The sequence below is a fragment of the Hemitrygon akajei genome, chromosome 13 (genome assembly GCF_048418815.1).
Source record: "Hemitrygon akajei chromosome 13, sHemAka1.3, whole genome shotgun sequence".
Lineage (NCBI taxonomy): Eukaryota > Metazoa > Chordata > Chondrichthyes > Myliobatiformes > Dasyatidae > Hemitrygon > Hemitrygon akajei.
In genome coordinates, this window is record NC_133136.1 from 38,199,974 (window position 1) to 38,217,078 (window position 17,105).

A 17,105-nucleotide genomic window follows, 5' to 3' on the forward strand; every position below is an offset into this window, starting at 1 on the left:
CCTGGCCTGGGCTGAACTGTCCTACAATATTCACACCGCAGGTACGTTGTTCCCCGCCGAGGAGCCGATGGTGGAGGTCGTCCACCAGGGCCCGGGCTCACCAGGCTAGAATGCTTGGAAGAGAGCTTGGAGGGCCATCCGAGCTGCCAACCCCACCTACTGCCACCAGGCCAACAGCCAGTGGCCCCCTGCTAGACTACTCTGGTCTGGGGACAGTGTCTGGCTGTCCCCCCAAGATCAGCCCCTGTGCATAGAATCCTGCAAGCTCCCGCCCGGGTTCATCGGTCCCTTCAACATCATCCATTGCATCAATCCAGTCACTTATTGCCTCCAGCTGCCACCATCCCTCAGGATCACACCTACCTTCGACGTGACCTGACTGAAGACAGATGTCCGTGGACTACTCAGCTCACCTGAGCCTGCGCCTCTGGAACCTAGGATGGTAGAAGATGGCCCTGTGCACAAGCTTTGCCGGTTGATAGACTCACATTTTTGTGGGTGGGGTGTGCAGTCGTACCTGGTTGACTGGGAAGAGTATAGCCTAAAGGGGGGGGGGGTGCCATCCAATTTCATCTTGGATCCATCACTCATCAAGAGGTTCCACTAGACATATCTGGATAACCCAGGGCCATTGGGTGATGGGGAAGTGGATCCTGTAAGACTTGCACAGGAGCTCCACCCAGTTAATGAGAGTCACCTGCCACATGTTTCCAACTCATCACCTGCAACCTATTTAAACTCATCTCTCATGCACCATTTTTGTTCATCATTCAAACCAGCCGGCCTCAAGTAATTGCAGCTAATCTTCAGTTACCTTGTTTATTTACTCATTTAGAGATTAAGGGCAGATTAGGTCCTTCCGGCCCTTCCAGCCACATCGCCCTAGCAACCCGATTCATGTTAACCTAACCACGAGACAATTTACAATGACCAATTAATCTACTTGGTATGCTTTTGGACTGTGGGAGAAAATCAGAGCCGCTGGGGAAACCCACGTATACCATGGGGAGGACATATAAAAACTCATTTCAGGTCAGCGGTGGAATTGTCAAGTCAAGTGTCAAGTGAAGTTTATTGTCAGTTAACTACATACATGTATATAACATATATAACTATATAATGTATTTAGAAATGAGACAACTTTTCTTCGAACCAGGGTGTAAATCACATAACACACATAACACATGATAACTTATGAAGGTAAGGATAAAATCTACAGATGAATCACACATAAATAACATACTGAAGTGCATTAATATTAAATGTTGTAAGTGTAAATCTCACTTCCGCTTGTGGCATAATGTAGGCGGTGGTAGCCCCCGGCCCGGCCAAACTAAAGAAATCTCATTTGGGTGGATGCTGTGCAACGTGCCCCCTGTTACAAATCAGTACCCCAAAATAACAAACAGTACACAATATGCAATTAAACAATTAAGCTTTATCATTTTTACTTTGACTATATGTTTAGTAAAGAAACAGAAAAAAGAAAAAAAGGGCCCAATCTTATTAACCAGTCCGTTGTGGAATGTTGGAGCTCACTGATAAGTCGATCGTCCACCATCGACCTCATCCGATCATCGCTGCCCTTCGGACCCTCGCTCCAAGTCCACCCCATCCGGTGGTCTACCAGCTCTCTCCATTCGCATCTTCTCTCCTCATCTCTCCTCAGCAAAAACCCATGAAAATCTCTCTTCCAGTTCACAAGAAAGAACAACAGCTTTCTAAACCCCGTTAACTCTAGTCATTACCCAAACATTGCTGCTACAGAGAAACCATTACCTTATCAGTGAAACCTTACAGCATGTTACACAGCAGTGAAACCCTACAACATGTTCCACTCTTCCCCCACCAAATGTAGTCATGTCCTCATGATGTTGAGATAATTCGGCAACCCTACCCACAAAACACAAAGTCCAATCCAGGTGTAAAAGGCAGTGATATAGCTCCCCAACACAGTAGGGGTCACACTCTGTTCCCCTGGTGCTATGTGGCCAACCTATCCGGTGGTCTGCTAATTCTCTGAGACCTCCGCACCCCATCATCTAACTCTTCAGGTTCTGACACTACTGGAGATATTTCCAGTCTACCTGGCGAGGCCCTCCCCCTATCTATCTCTTATGCCCCACCTGCAACTCGGAGCTCTCTGCCCTGTGGCCAAGCCCCGCTTCATCCCCTGCAGAGCCCCGCTGCAACCCAGGCTGCCCACAGATAGCCCCCTCCACTTCACCTGTCTCAATGGGGGATTCTCTTCTTCAATCAATGGGGAGTTAGCGAAAGGCAGCATATACCACACATCCAGGTCCTCATCCTCCGAATCAGTATCCCTCTCAGGGGTGGGGGCCGGCCTAACCTCACCTGTCCCCCTGTATTTCAGAAAAGTCCTCTTACTAGCTGTAGGTTCCAAGTCGGGCTCTGGGTCTACCGGCACCTCGTGACCTGGGGCAACAGGTGGTTCCGATGGAGAATCTTGACAGGTCCATTCCCATCCTCTGGTTTCACCCAGAAAACCAGTAGGTTTGGCATCGGACTCTCCACCACATAGGGCGTGGCTGCCCAGCGGTCAGCTAACTTATGCTTTCCAGGTAGCCCTAAATTCCTTATGAGGACTCTGTCTCCTGGCAGGAGTCGGGAGAACCTCACCTTCTGATCATACCTTCTCTTATTCCCTTGGTTCTGCTGGGCAGCCGCAACCTCAGCTAATTCATAAGCCCTTTTCAGCTCCCTTCTCATATCAGACATATACTTCAGTTAAGTCTTCGGGGGTAAGTTACCCTCGTCAGTCCCAAAACAAAGGTCAATGGGCAACCTTGCCTCGCGCCCAAACATCAGATAGTATGGCGAGTACCCAGTAGCTTCATTTTGCGTAATTTATAACTGTGAACCAGATGCCCATTAAGTTGGCTCCACCTGCTCATCTTGCTGATCTCCAGGGTCCTGAGCATGTCTAGCAAGGTCTGGTTAAACCTCTCTGGCTGGGGATTACCCTGTGGGTGACAGGGCGTGGTCCTCGACTTCTTGAACTCCAAGCATGCCCAGTAACTCATGGATGAGTCTGCTCTCGAAATCCCATCCCTGATCACTAAGTATCCAACTGGGAAGGCCATAATAAATGAAATACTTCTCCCATAACACTTTTGCCACCGTAGATGCCCTCTGGTTCTTGGAAGGAAAAGCCTGAGCATATCTGGTGTAGTGGTCCATGTTGACTAAGACATTTGCTGTGTTGCTGGCGTCGGGTTTATCGACAGGAAATCCATACACACCGGGTCCAGGGGCCCTGCACTCTGCAGGTGTGACAAGGGAGCTGCCCGCGTAGGCGGTGTCTTCGGCCATATGCGTCAAATTCATGACATGCTGTACTCTTCAACCTCCGGCTTCATTCGGGGCCAGTAAAACAGGTTCGTAGGTCTTTTCCACCCCCAAATGTCCAGAATCATCATGAAGTGATTTCAACGCCATCCTCCGATACCTCTTGGGCAGAACCAGCTGGCAATGCCAGTCTGGGGGTGACGTGACCCAGTATAAGATCTGGTTCTTCATCTCCAACCGAGGCCATTCTCGTAGTAATGGAGGCACCGATGCGTGCCTGAGCCATGTCTCCCTTTTCGACCGCAGCCCAAATGGTACCAATGCCTGAATCATCTCGCTGAGCAGCCGCCGCTTCCCCAGCACTCAGTTCTGGCAGCTGATTTGTCTTCAGAGCAGTCAGGTTACAGTAACCTTGGAGGATGGCATCATCAGAAGCCCCCAATTAGTCCACCACTCACTCCTGCCTCTCCTTTTCCTCTGCCTTCACAGTGATGGCAAACTGACACAGGGCCTTCACCCTAGGTGCAGGAATGCTCTTCCACTCCTCGTCCCTGTCCAGTCCCTTACGCACCCGTCGAGACAAAGCATCAGCATCAATGTTCCTACTTCACCGGCCGGTACTTCAGGCTGAAATCATAGCCAGACAATGCCACCAACCACCGATGGCCTGTGGCAGCCAGTTTTGCTGAGGTCAGGATCTAAATTGGGGGTTGTTGCCTGTCCTCACCTCAAACTTGGCCCCATTGAGATAGTCACTCAGCTTATCCACCGCCGCCCACTTCAACGCCTTCAGGAATTGAGCCTTTTGCCTTTGGGGGTTCCTTGGTACATTGCTGGGAACGTGTTCCCCAGAGACACCAGGCCACTCCCTCACTGCTTTTTTCCCAACGACTCTCTCTGCTGAGGTACCCGGGGGCTCACTCTCCTTCTGGCGTGACATTAGCTGTCAGCAGCCCTCCATATTGTTTGTCCCCTTAGGGGATCCGCCACCCCCCATCAGCTCCATCATATGGGGGGGGGGGGGTCACATCCGCTGATAACAGCCGACGTATCTCTGTTCTCAACTCTCCTGTACCGCTCCCCGGGGTAGGCTATCTGTGGTCACTTCACCGCAGGGGACCACTTCCGAGGACTGTACCCCGCTGTAATGGAGTCCTCCCGCGCCTCCGCCGTGTTCTCCTCTTCCCGTACCACTCTGACCAGCTCAACAAAAGATGGAGGGGGTCGCGTCTTACGAGACTGTCGGAGACCCCAAGCAATCAGGTCATGGGACTGGGCACCCTGGCTATCAGATCCATTCTTAACTGATCCACCTCAGCCACCTGAGTGATCCCTCTACGCTGCGAGCAATTCAGCTGCCTCTCTAGCCGAAGAATAAAAGCAGAAAGCTTACTCCCCCTTCTCCTGACGCATGTTCTGAAACCCCGCCATGAGCTCCACTGGGCTCCCAGTAGGACCAAAAGCGTTGTCCAGTGCTTGCAGATAATTGAACGTGGCCTGCCCTTTCAAACTTCCAACCAATCTCTGTCGCTTTTCATCATCCAAGCACTGCCACTCATCTAACAACTGAGAGGTCCGCTCTGCCCGAGTCTCATACTCCTCCTCCCCTTCAGGGGTGAGCGTTATTCCAGAGAATAGGTGGAGCCTGCCATAGCTGGGACTTCGAATCTTTGAATCCATTTATTCACCAGAGAGGTAGGGGCGGATACTAATTCAGAATTCTTACTCTTCATTGGGGGATGTGGACTAATTAGACATTACAAATCCAACCAGTCTTTCCCCTCACTCCTCAGAAACGAGAGAGCCCTGTCTTTGAAATCTCCGCCCCCTGCTACCGCTACCTCAGTGCCGGTCTGCATTAAAACAAGAGTTGCGCCAGCCATTTTATCAAACCTCCGCCCACAATCGCAACTTCAACAGTACTTAACAGCGGAATTAGCAATTCATCCAGAGTACAAATATCTGCCCCACTGGTTCATTGCTCGGGGTAATCACACAGCATCCAACGGAATCAATCCTGAACGTAGCCCCCCCACACTTGTAACTCCCGCTTTGGCTAGCGGATTAACATAGCCCCCGGCCCGGCCAAACTTAAGAAATCTTGTTTGGGTGGATACTGTGCAATGTGCCCCCTGTTACAAATCAGTACCCCGAATTAACAAACTATACACAATATATGATTAAACGATTAAGCTTTATAATTCTTACTTTGACTCTATGATCAGTAAAGAAACGGAAAAAAGAAAAAAGGGGCCCAATCTTCCGTTGCGCAATGTTGGAGCTCACTGATAAGCCGATTGCCCACCATCGACCTCCTCCGATCGTCGCTGCCCTTCGGACCCTCGCTCCAAGTCCTCCCCGTCCGGTGGTCTACCAACTCTCTCCATTCGCATCTTCTCTCCTCATCTCTCCCCGGCAAAAGCCAGCGAAAATCTCTCTTCCAGCTCACAAGAAAGAATAAAAGCATTCCAAACCCCGTTAACTCTAGTCATAACCCAAACATTGCTGCTACAGAGAAACCATTACATTACCAGTGAAACCTTACAGCATGTTACCTAAGGTAGAATTGAACTCTGAACTCAAGAATGCCCTGGGCTGTAATAGCATCGTGCTAACTGCTATGCTACCGTTGTTGCTTTCTTGTGCTAGTTATCCATACCCTCATGTTTTGTGGCCTCTCATTGCTTGTTATTTTGCAATTTATTATTAAAGTGATAGCTCTCCGCTAAATTGTTCTGGCTGCTGTGTATTTTGTGTTATACTTCATCTCTATTTCCTGACACAATATAATGGATGCTGTTGAGAAGGACTCACAGACTTTACGGAGTGAGATCAACTCAGCCAGTATCTCATGGATGACCTCATAACATTCCAATCAGCAGACCTGCAGTGGGTTCACAGGGTCTGGCCTGAGGTCCACCAGAAGACACGCCTGCAAAGAGAGCTTTGGCATCCCTACCAGAGAATATCAAGACAGGTTTGATGACAAGGACAAGATGATAAACAAAACATAAGATGGATTTGGAGTGGCAGCTCAAAGGCAGATTAAAGCGTAAAGGCAGCTGAGGACCATCAGAATACTTGTGACCTTTTGAGCGGGTTGAAAGATCCGAGGCGATTCCAGATTTCTCTGCATCGCGGAGATGCATGGAATTTTCAGCACATCAAATCACACAAGGTCCCAAGCCACTGAAAGCCAATTGAAGAGAGCTAATCTAGAATGCCGAAATAGAGATAATCAGAAAGGACAAGACAAAGAAACATACACCAGTCCTCATAGAGCAATAAGAAGTGGAAAGTGTGAGTAATTCCAAGTTCATGGGTGTTAATATTCTCTGAGGATCTAACATGGACCCAACATATCGATGCAGCTACAAATAAGGCGCAGTGGTGGCTATATTTCATTAGGAGTTTGATGAGATTTGGTATGTCACCAAAGACACTCGCACATTTCTACAGAGGTACCGTGGAGAGCAGTCTAACTGGCTGCATGGGACTGCACAGGATCGCAATCACCTGCAGAGAGTTGTATAATTAGTCAGCTCCATCATGGGTACGAGCCTCCATCTCAAGGAGCGATGCCTCATCAGGTGGCATCCATCACCCCGGACATGCCCTGTTCTCATTGTGACCATCAGGAATGAGGTACAGGAGCCTGAAGGCACACACTCAACAATTCAGGAACAGCTTCATCCCCTCTGCCATCCAATTTCTGAATGGACATGGAACCCGTGAAGAACATCTCATCACTTTTTATATTTTTACTTTTGCACTACTTATATTTACTGTAATTCATGTTTTTTTCCTCCATTCGTCTGTATTCATTTGTACTGCTGTTGCAATGACAAAAAATTTCCCGACCGATGCTGGTGATATTAAACCTGATTCTGATTCTGAGAGGGTGGCCACTTGAGGGAGCACTTTGAAAGCTTTCTTGAGTCCATCTCACAACAATATTATCTGCTGCAATTATTGCTGTGTTCCAGCTGCCCAGAGAATGAAAGGGTCTTTCAGTCATCGATAAAAGGAGGCATTCACAGCTGATAAAATTCCAAGAAAGAATTAAAACATGACGGAAGAATATCTGGTACAAATTCATAACATCTTTTGTTTCTGGGAAGGGAGGAACATGCTAGAGGGTTTTGCTTTTGTAGACAAAATAACCATAACCTACTTCAAGATAGGAGATATCTATTTGTGGCAACTACAGAGGGGTTTCCCTCCTCTTTCCTGAAACACTGTACAATAAACACAGTAATCACTGCGTACCAGATTCATTATACAAGTAGAGTGCAGCACCAACAGGGAAGGCCTGTGAATGTTCATCCTGATAGGAGGATTGAGTAGGGAGTGAGCTCATGGAAGTGGTCCTAAAACTGATGGATTAAACTGGGCAAGATCAAGGAACCAATTGCTGAATTTGAACACACAGCAGTGGTTGGCCTTATCAAGAACGATGACAAGACAGAGTATGGGGAGGAAGTGGAGCGGCTGATGGATTGGTGTGAGAAGAACAATCTAAGCCTGAATGTGGAGAATACAAAGGAAATGATTGTGGACTTCTGGAAGGTGCAGATGAACCATTGCCCTCTGCGAATACATTGCTCCTTTGTGGAGAGAGTTAAATGCACCAAGTTCTAGGGAGTTCACATTACGGAAGACCTCACCTGGTCCCTTAATATCACCTCCCTGAACAAGAAGGCAGAGCAACGCCTGCAATTCCTAAGAAGATTGAGGCAAGCAAGGCTCCCAATCCACATCTGAACTACATTTTACAGGAGCACCATTGAGAGCTTCCTGACAAGATACATCTCCATCTGGAATAGGAGCTGTTAAGCATCGGACCGGAAGTCCCTACAAAGGAATGTGAGAACAGCTGAGAGGGTCATAGGGGTCTCCCTACCATCAATTGGGTCATTTATCAGGAGCGCTGCATTTGTGGGTCCATTAGTATTATTAAGGCTCCAACTCATTCATCCAGCGTCTTCTCTGACTTTCTACCATCAGGTAGGAAACTACGATGCATACAAACAAGAACGGTCAAGATGAGAAACAGTTTCATCCCCCAGCCATTAGATTCTGAACACCCGACTGCATTGTACTCAAAGTGTCACTGGTTAATTGGTTCCATACCTTACAATATTTTATATTAATGAACTTCAGTTTGTTATTTATGTGTGATTCATGTGCAGATTTTATCCATACCCTCATAAGTTATTGTGTGCTATGTGTGCTATGTGCTTTACACCCTGGTTTGAAGAAAAGTTGTCTCATTTCTCTATACATTACATGGTTTTATGTGTTGTATACATGTATATAGTTAAATGCCAATAAATGTCACTTGACAATGCTCAGCTATGTGGAATAATAGATAGGAGATCTAATTGAATATGTGCAGAATGGTGCAGAAGATCAACAAATAATAATTTATGGATAGTTTATTGAACCATTGTTCCTGGCCAAAAAGTGCCTTCAAATAATTTGGTTTTTTTGGTGGCAAAAATTATTTAATGAAGAAGGTAAAGGAAATAATCACTCCCTGGTGGAATACTTTTCCATTAAACCAGTAACTTCCATGTGCTGTTCATATTGATGAACCTGCTTTTCCCCATCTTGAGGCACGTACCAAATCACAGGAAGAGCAACAACAGATTTCACTATTTACACAAACCCAATGACAATGCATGTTGGAGCTTTCAGGTGAAACGATGATCATTGTTGAACAGTCACAGTGCAACTACAAGTCTGTCACCCTACTTGGTTGATTTAAGCACGACTACTGAAAGGAACACACTGCCAACATCATGACATCTAACTGGGCAGTTACAAAATGGGCTCTAGGCAGTAACTTTCTGAAGAGTGTTGGATTATTTTTCCTTACTTAATCAGTTGTTTTTAGGATAAAGGTGTTTCTGGCAAGGACAGTTTTATTGCCCATTCCTAACTGGCCTTGAGAGAGTTTTGACAAGAGTAATAGTGATCACATCACTTGTTAGGCCACAACAGAGGACATTTATGAGTCAGCTAAACAGTGTGGAATGGATCTGAGTCTGAATTCACATGTAGGGCAGGTAAGTATGACAGACATTTTTCTCCAGAAGACATTAGAGATCAGAGCCATCATTGTGAAGACTAGTTTCTGTTCAACCCCTAAAATTCCTTAATATTAAGTGAAATTAAATTCCACAGCTACTGTGCTGAACTCAGGTCCAGCACTTTGGATTGCTGCTTTGGTAACATAACTCCACGCTACATCCATGTATGGTGAGCATGTGAAAGGAGAACTATCGAAAGTTCCTTCAGCTCTGAGAAACTCCTTGTAAATTGGCTTTCACCACACACATCACTGAAATGGAAGCACCTTCTTTACTTAAGACTACAGTTACTGACAATTTCCTTATATTTTCTATGAGGGTCAATATGCTTCACTCAGTGAGCAAACTCTATTTAGTGATCTCAAGATATTTTAAAGGATTCAACAATAACTTAAATGCAAGAGATTTCAATTAGAAACAGAGAACGCAGTAAACATACTGCTGATCGGTTTGCAAATGATTGAGAAAGATGAGTCATCCTTTGGGTGGAGGAGGCTCAGCAGATCGGTGTGCAGTGTTTCTCACCCTGTGAAATATACTTCAGGTAAATGGTCATATGTTCCTTGGCAGCAAGTGGCTCATCACCCTTTCCAGAGCTGAATGTTTCATTAATAATGAAACCCACCAGTACAGTCAAACTGACCTTCAAAAGTGAACTTTAAAACAACCTTCTCCACAATTTGTAATGGTATTTTAAATTTTTGTCACTTTACTGAAACTTTTTGCAATGATATGTTCATGTTGTCTTGTAAAGTCATCAAAACACAAATGAAGTCCATCTAACACTACTGCTTTATTGGTTTATTGTCTCATGCACTGAGATGTAATAAAAAGATTGCATTTGCTTGCTATCCAGACATCGTATCATACATAAGTACATTGAGGAGGTAAAAAGAGAAACAGAATGCTTTGTATTGCAGTTCCAGAGAAAGTGCCCGTGGACAAATAAGGTGCAAAGGTCATTGACAAAGTAGATTGGGAAATCAAGAGTTCATGTTTTAGTGTATGGAAGGTCTGTTCAAGAGTCAGTGGGAGGGAAACCATCAGTTCAGTTCAGTTCAGATTCAGTTTATTGTCATTTAGAAACCACAAATGCAATGCAGTTAAAAAATGAGACAATGTTCCTCCAGAATGATATCACAAAAGCACATGACAAAACTGACTACACCGGAAAATCTACATAACATTTGGCAATCCCCAATCCAGAGTCCAGAGAGGCTGCTGCGTATTAATATCGCGCTACCGTCTTAGTGCATTCCCTGGAAAGGAGCTCCAAATCCACCAGACAAAGACAAGACCAAAAACTAAAGCTACAAGACCTGCACAAAACCATATAGTTACAACAGTGCAAACAATAGCATAATTGATTAAAAACAGACCATGGGCATAGTAAAAATAGTCCAAAGATGTTAAAAGTCTAGAAGTTTGAAAGAAACCACCACACAGTTTCCACAAGTCCTCAGGGTCACAGAAATTGCTACCTCAAGGGCAGGAATGGCTGCTGGATGTTGTGGGTTTAGACGTTTCAAACGGGACAGAAAATGAGGTAAAAGAGGTGGAGGACTGGGATTGCTAATTAGGGATAGTATCAGAGATACAGAAAGGGAGGATGTCCTGGAGGGATCATTTACTGAGTTGTGTAGATGGAAGTCAGAAATAGGAAGGGAGTAATCACTCTTTTGGGGGTATTCTGCTGACAGACCTCCTCCCCCCCCCCCCCCCCCCCCAGTAGCAACAGGGACACTGAGGAGCAGATCTATAGGTAAGTAGATTTTGGAAAGAGGTAAAAATAACAATGCTGTTGTGAAGGGTGACTTTAACTTCCTTTATATTGACTGGCATCTCCTTAGTGCAAGAGTTTTAAAGGAACAGGATTTGTTAGATGTATCCAAGAAAAATTCCTGACACAATATGTATACAGGCCAACTAGAGGAGTGGCCTTACTGGATCTAGGACCAGACAAGGAACATAATCATGTGACAGATCTCTTGGTGAGTGAGCAGTTTGGAGACAGCAACCACAACTTCATGACTTTTATTACTCCCTGACCTTTTTCTTTTTCTTCTTTTAGTTTTTGCACAGTTTCTTGTCTTTTGCACATTGTTAGTTTGTCCATCTTGTAGTGGGCGGCTTTTCATTGATTCTATTGTGAATGCCCAATTCATTTACTGTGAATACCCAAAAAAAATGAATTTCAAGGTGACATATATGTACTCTGATAATAAATTTACTTTGAACTTTGATAGCCTGGACAGCAATAGGAGCAGACACTATGGGGAAGTATTTAATTGGAGAAAGGTCAATTGCGATGCTATTAGACAGGAACTTAGAAACATATTTATATCTGCATTTGCAGAGTTTGTTGTTCATTGATCCTGCTTACAGTTACTGTTCTATAGATTTGCTAACACCATCTTGGTTCTTGAGCTAACTCTGCTAATAGCCATGAGACTCAGTGAGAACACTGCATTTCATAAGCAACACAGTCGAGCAATGGTATGATTTGGGGTTCAACCAAACAGGAACTTCGGGATGTTCTGTTTAAAGAAACTTCAATTTGAGCAAATGCTGTGTAAATACTACCCACACACAGTGACAGATGCACAGTGGCCCTCAAATGACAGATTGTACACCAGCTTAAAATTATAAAGAAAGAACATTCACCAATTTTCAACTTTATGAAACAGTTAACAGAGAAACAAAAATAAAGCTAAGTGGACTCATAACAGTTAAACCAGTCTAACTGTTACATAAGGATTGGCGCTCAGTTCTGTAGTAGCTGGTTGATTGCTTTACTCATGGCGCTGAATTCTCATCTCCCACCACAAGTAGGACTTCCCTTATTGGATTCCTCCACCTCAAGAAGCACAACTGACTGAACTCAGCTTCATCCTCAACTATATTGGAACCCACTTTCCCCTCATTGTCTATTATCACATCGGCCTGACCACTGGTACTCCTCCCAATTAGATCTGAGTCAGGGCTGGGAGATTCAGAAATCTGTTTAACAGATCTTGGGGAGTTTGCATATAAATCATACAATACTCCCAGTTCATCATCCTCTGAGACTGTATTGTATTCAGTGATCGGTTCCTTTTCAGGTCTTTCCACTGGAATCACACTATTGTCAGCAGTTTGCCTTTCTGTTCTCCTTCTGTGCAGAGTTCTCCTACCAGGTGTAGTTCTGTGTCAGACTCTGGGTCAACACATACTTCATGCCCTAAGGGAAGAAGGTGATTCTGATGGAGGATTTCCTTATCTTTGGCTTCACCCAGAAACTGGCAAATTTGGCATCTGGCTCTCCACTGTGTAAGGCATGGACACCCAGTGGTCAGCCAATGCGTGTATACCTGGTAGCTTCAAATTTCTTACTAAAACTCTGTCTCCAGACATCAGTTCAGTGAACCTAATCTTTTGATTATATCTCCTCTTGTTTCCTTGGTAACAGAAACCACTGCTAGATCATAAGCTCTTTGCAGTTCTTTCTTCATGTCAGACACATACTTTGAGTTACTTGTTCTGCAATAAGTCTTCACTGTTGGCTCCAAAACAGATATACACAGGTAATCTTGCTTCACGTCTGAACGTCAAATAGTATGGCAAGTAGCCAGCAGCTTCATTCTGTGTACAGTTGTAGCGGTGTACCAAATGCTCTATATGCTGACTCCATTTGTTCTTTTTGTTGTCATCCAGAGTTTCAAGCATGTCTAACAATGTCCCGTTGAAACTTTTAGGCTGAGGATGACCCTGAGGGTGATACGGCATGGTCCTTGACTTCTCAGCTCCCAGCATGCTCAGTAACCCATGTAGGAGCTGACTCACAAAAATCCCTTCCCTGATCACTGTGTACTATTCCTGGGAGGCCGTAAACAATAAAATACTTTGCCCAGAACATTTTGGCAACTGTGGCTGCTCTCTGATCCTTTGTGGGGAAGCCTTGAGCATTTCAGGTGTGGTGATCCAAGACATTTCCAACGTTACTGGAATCAGTCTCTGTGGAGAGGAGATCCAAGCACACTAAGTGGTCCCGTGCTTTGTAAATGAGGTAACGGAGCAACTCTCGTAGGCAGTGTCTTCTTCCGAACACATCAGATGCACGACTTACAGTATTCTTCAACCTCAGGTTTCATTTGGGGCCAATAGCACCGGTCTTGTACCAATCCGTGGCTCTTGTCCAACCCCAGATGACCTGAATAATCATGAAGTGACTTTAGTACAATACTCCGGTACTTCTCAGGCAAAACCAACTGGGAACGCCGAGGCCTGTCTGGAGGAGACATGACCCTGAATAAAACTTTCTTCCTCAACTCTAGTTTGTCCCATTCTCTCATCAGTAAGGGTATTGCAGGGTGTTTTGTCTTCTCACCTTGGGCCATATCCCCTTTGATAACAGATGACCAAATAGCACTGATACAAGGGACATCTCGGGCTCTGCCATTTCTACAGGACTCAAGACAGGCAACTGCTTCATATCCAGAGTGATCAAGTTGCAATATGCTTGTGGAATGACATGACTAGAAGCTCCCAAATGATCCACAGCTCTACCATGCCAAGTTCCTGCCTCTTATTTCCCCTCTGTGGAAAACGAGTGTATTGCTTTAACACCAGAGGCAGGAATGCCCTTCCTCTCTCCGTCCATTTCCGGCACCTCATTCAAATGTCAGGACAATGCATCTGCATCAATGTTCCGACTCCATGCCGATATTTAAGGCTGAAATCATCAGCAGACAATACCACCAACCAGTGAAAACCTGTGGCATCCAACTTTGTCGAGATCAGGATATAAGTCAGTGGATTATTGTTAGTTCTCAACTCAAACTTGGCATCATATCGATAGTCACTTAACTTATTCAACATGGCCTATTTCAATGACAGAAACTACAATATGTGTGCAGGGTAGTTTCAGTCGAATAGTGATAGACTTCGCTGACAAAAGCCAGAGGTCTCACCCCTTTCCCTTGGTCCTGATATAGAACACTGTCGAAGCCTCACAGCTGGTGTCTGTATGCAGTACAGATGGCAACTGGGGTTTGCAAAGACCAGCACAGCTGTGTCAGTCAGCAACTCTTTCAGCAGCTGAAAGACCCCTTCACATTTTGCATCCCATCTTCCCCTGAAAGGCTCCGAATGGCTAAGATCAACCTTGCCTTCTTTTCTTCTCATTCTCCTCCCTTTCTTCCCCGAGGGTGGGTAACCACACAGAAACTGATTCACAGAGTGGCTTTCTCTGGAGTAGTCCTTCACAAATCTCCAGTGGTACCCTCAAAATCCAAGGAATGAACGTAGTGCACTCACATTCTTGGGCCTTGGACATGTGGTCACCTCCTCTATCCTGGACGGTCTGCAGCCACTCCATCCTGTGAGACATTGAGTCCGACATAGTTGACTGACATCTTACAGAACTGGCAAGGTCCCGTGACAGTTTTAAATCTTCCCTACGGCTTTCAGGCAGTCTAGTGCCTTCTGTGTGGACCCGAACACTATGAGATCATCCAGGTGCATCAGTACCTCAAGCAAGTCTCCGTATGTCCAGGGTAGGTGTGACTGGGGTCCTGCCAAACCCGTGAGGTTGGAATGTCTCACCCACCCGAACACCGGTTTGTGTGAATAATGTGTAATTTACTGCCCCATGCAATCGCCTGTCGGCAAGAAATAACAATTCATACACTCCATACAATGATAAAGTATATTTATGAATATTAACTGAACCAAAGAGTTATTGAAGAAAAGAAGAGAAAGCCAAAGGCCTATTATAATTAAACAGTCAAATGTACACAAGTGGTGCTCAGATTTTCCAAAAGCCAACACGGCACCATCACATACTCTCCGACACCCGGTCGAATTCCCCCTCTTGGCCTCCGTCAAATCTTCCTTCTCAGCATCCTTCAGCTTCCACAGATGCTAACAAATATCCTCCATCTCTGTGGTGCCAATCACCCAAGACATTTCTCTGAAATGAGTGTCCTCTGACACTCGGACGGTGTGGCGAGTACTCTTGGAACAACCCACATCAAACTCACCCATAGAAAAGACATCTTCGAACTTCAACATCTTCTCTGTCAGTCTCCTTTTCCAGCTTCCAGGCACCAGGAGTCACTAAAGTTGAATGACTTGGCTGTCAAATTTCCTGCTCCAGGAGATGTTCCTTCGCCTGCTTTTCTCACAGGAAAACTAGAGATTACAGTCACTGGGAAAAGATATGCCATTGGCATCCCCTCCTGAGGGTGACCTCCCTCTCTGAGGTGTTCCTGACAATCACTGTCATCCTGTTTACCAGTACAACCGACGGCTTCTACAGTTCAGGCCTCACCAATACCCCAGCAGTAAACGTGACTCCTTTTCGTGGTTTTCCAGGGCATCCAGGAGGGCCTTAGCATCAGGCATGTGGTGAAATGTGGGTGTTTCCTGTCACTCTAGCTACATTCCCAGGCCATTACACGATGGGTTTCGACTGAGTGTATCACACAGTTCCTTGTCTGTGCTCATCATCTGGCCTAGGATGGGCTTGTACATTCTCAAAAACAGCACTGAACACCAGGTGAATGGGCAAGGTTTTCAGAAAGCTCTCTCCAATTCTTTCCTCGCACGTCCCCACTCGCCTCCTCACAATAGTATTTGTTTCCACAAGAACTGATGCTTCACCCTTCCCAACCGAGTCCAGACAGACCAACACTAACATATCAGGGATCTCAGCTACTCCCACATCTGCTTCTGAAAACTCCAGCTTCAACGACAAGTAACCCTGATGTGGGTAGTCATCAGTACTAAGGCCTCAGAGCTCGAGGGCACTGAGCGGCGTCAACGGTAAATACCGTTGTAGAAGGATCTGTACAGCAGAGTAGCCTGAGAACCTGTGTCAATATGGCTCTTGCATCAGTCCCCTCGATCCTTTACAGAACTGCACAGATCTGTATATCGGCGAGACAAGACAACCACCTCACAAACGGATGGCCCAACATAGGAGGCTCACACCTCAGGTCAAGCCTCAGCTGTATATCGGCACCTAAAGGACAAGGGACACTCCTTTGATGACAGCAATGTGCACATTTTGGACAGGGAGGACGTGTGGTTTGAAAGCAGGGTTAAGGAAGCCATCTTTGTCAAAGTGGAACAACCATGCTTGAACAGAGGTGGTGGGGCACGACACCACCTATCAGCTACTTACAATGCAGTCCCTACGTCTCTACCTCAGCGTCTCCACAATAGTTCACAACTTCTTTCCCACAAAGATAAGATTGATGACCCTCTCATTACCTCTACCTCTCTGTCGGTGCGGGCAGAGGAGCGGGAGCAAGGAGTGCTCGTGGTCAACAGACGACTGGAGATCGGAGGATCAGCCGTTGTAGGTAGGCCGAGACCATCGGACCTACCTGGACAGTACCTGAGGAGGAAGGTAAAACTGCGCAGGCACGCGTGACGTCAGTGGCGAGCGCGGGCTTTAAAAAGAGGCCCACTTTTAGGAGCAGACAGCATTGGTGCGGGCAGCAGAGTGCTCAGCTTTGGCTCAGCGGGCTTCGTTGCAAAGAGACTTCGGTGAGAGGAAATCAGTGAGCCTGAGTACGTGCTTGCTGAGGTAAAAAAAGTAAGGTTGGTAGGTACTTTTTTCATTTATTCTGACTAATCTGGGATCAGGTAATGGGGGAGACGGTTAGAGCAGTGGTGTGCTCCGGATGCAGTATGTGGGAGGTCAGGGTCAACACA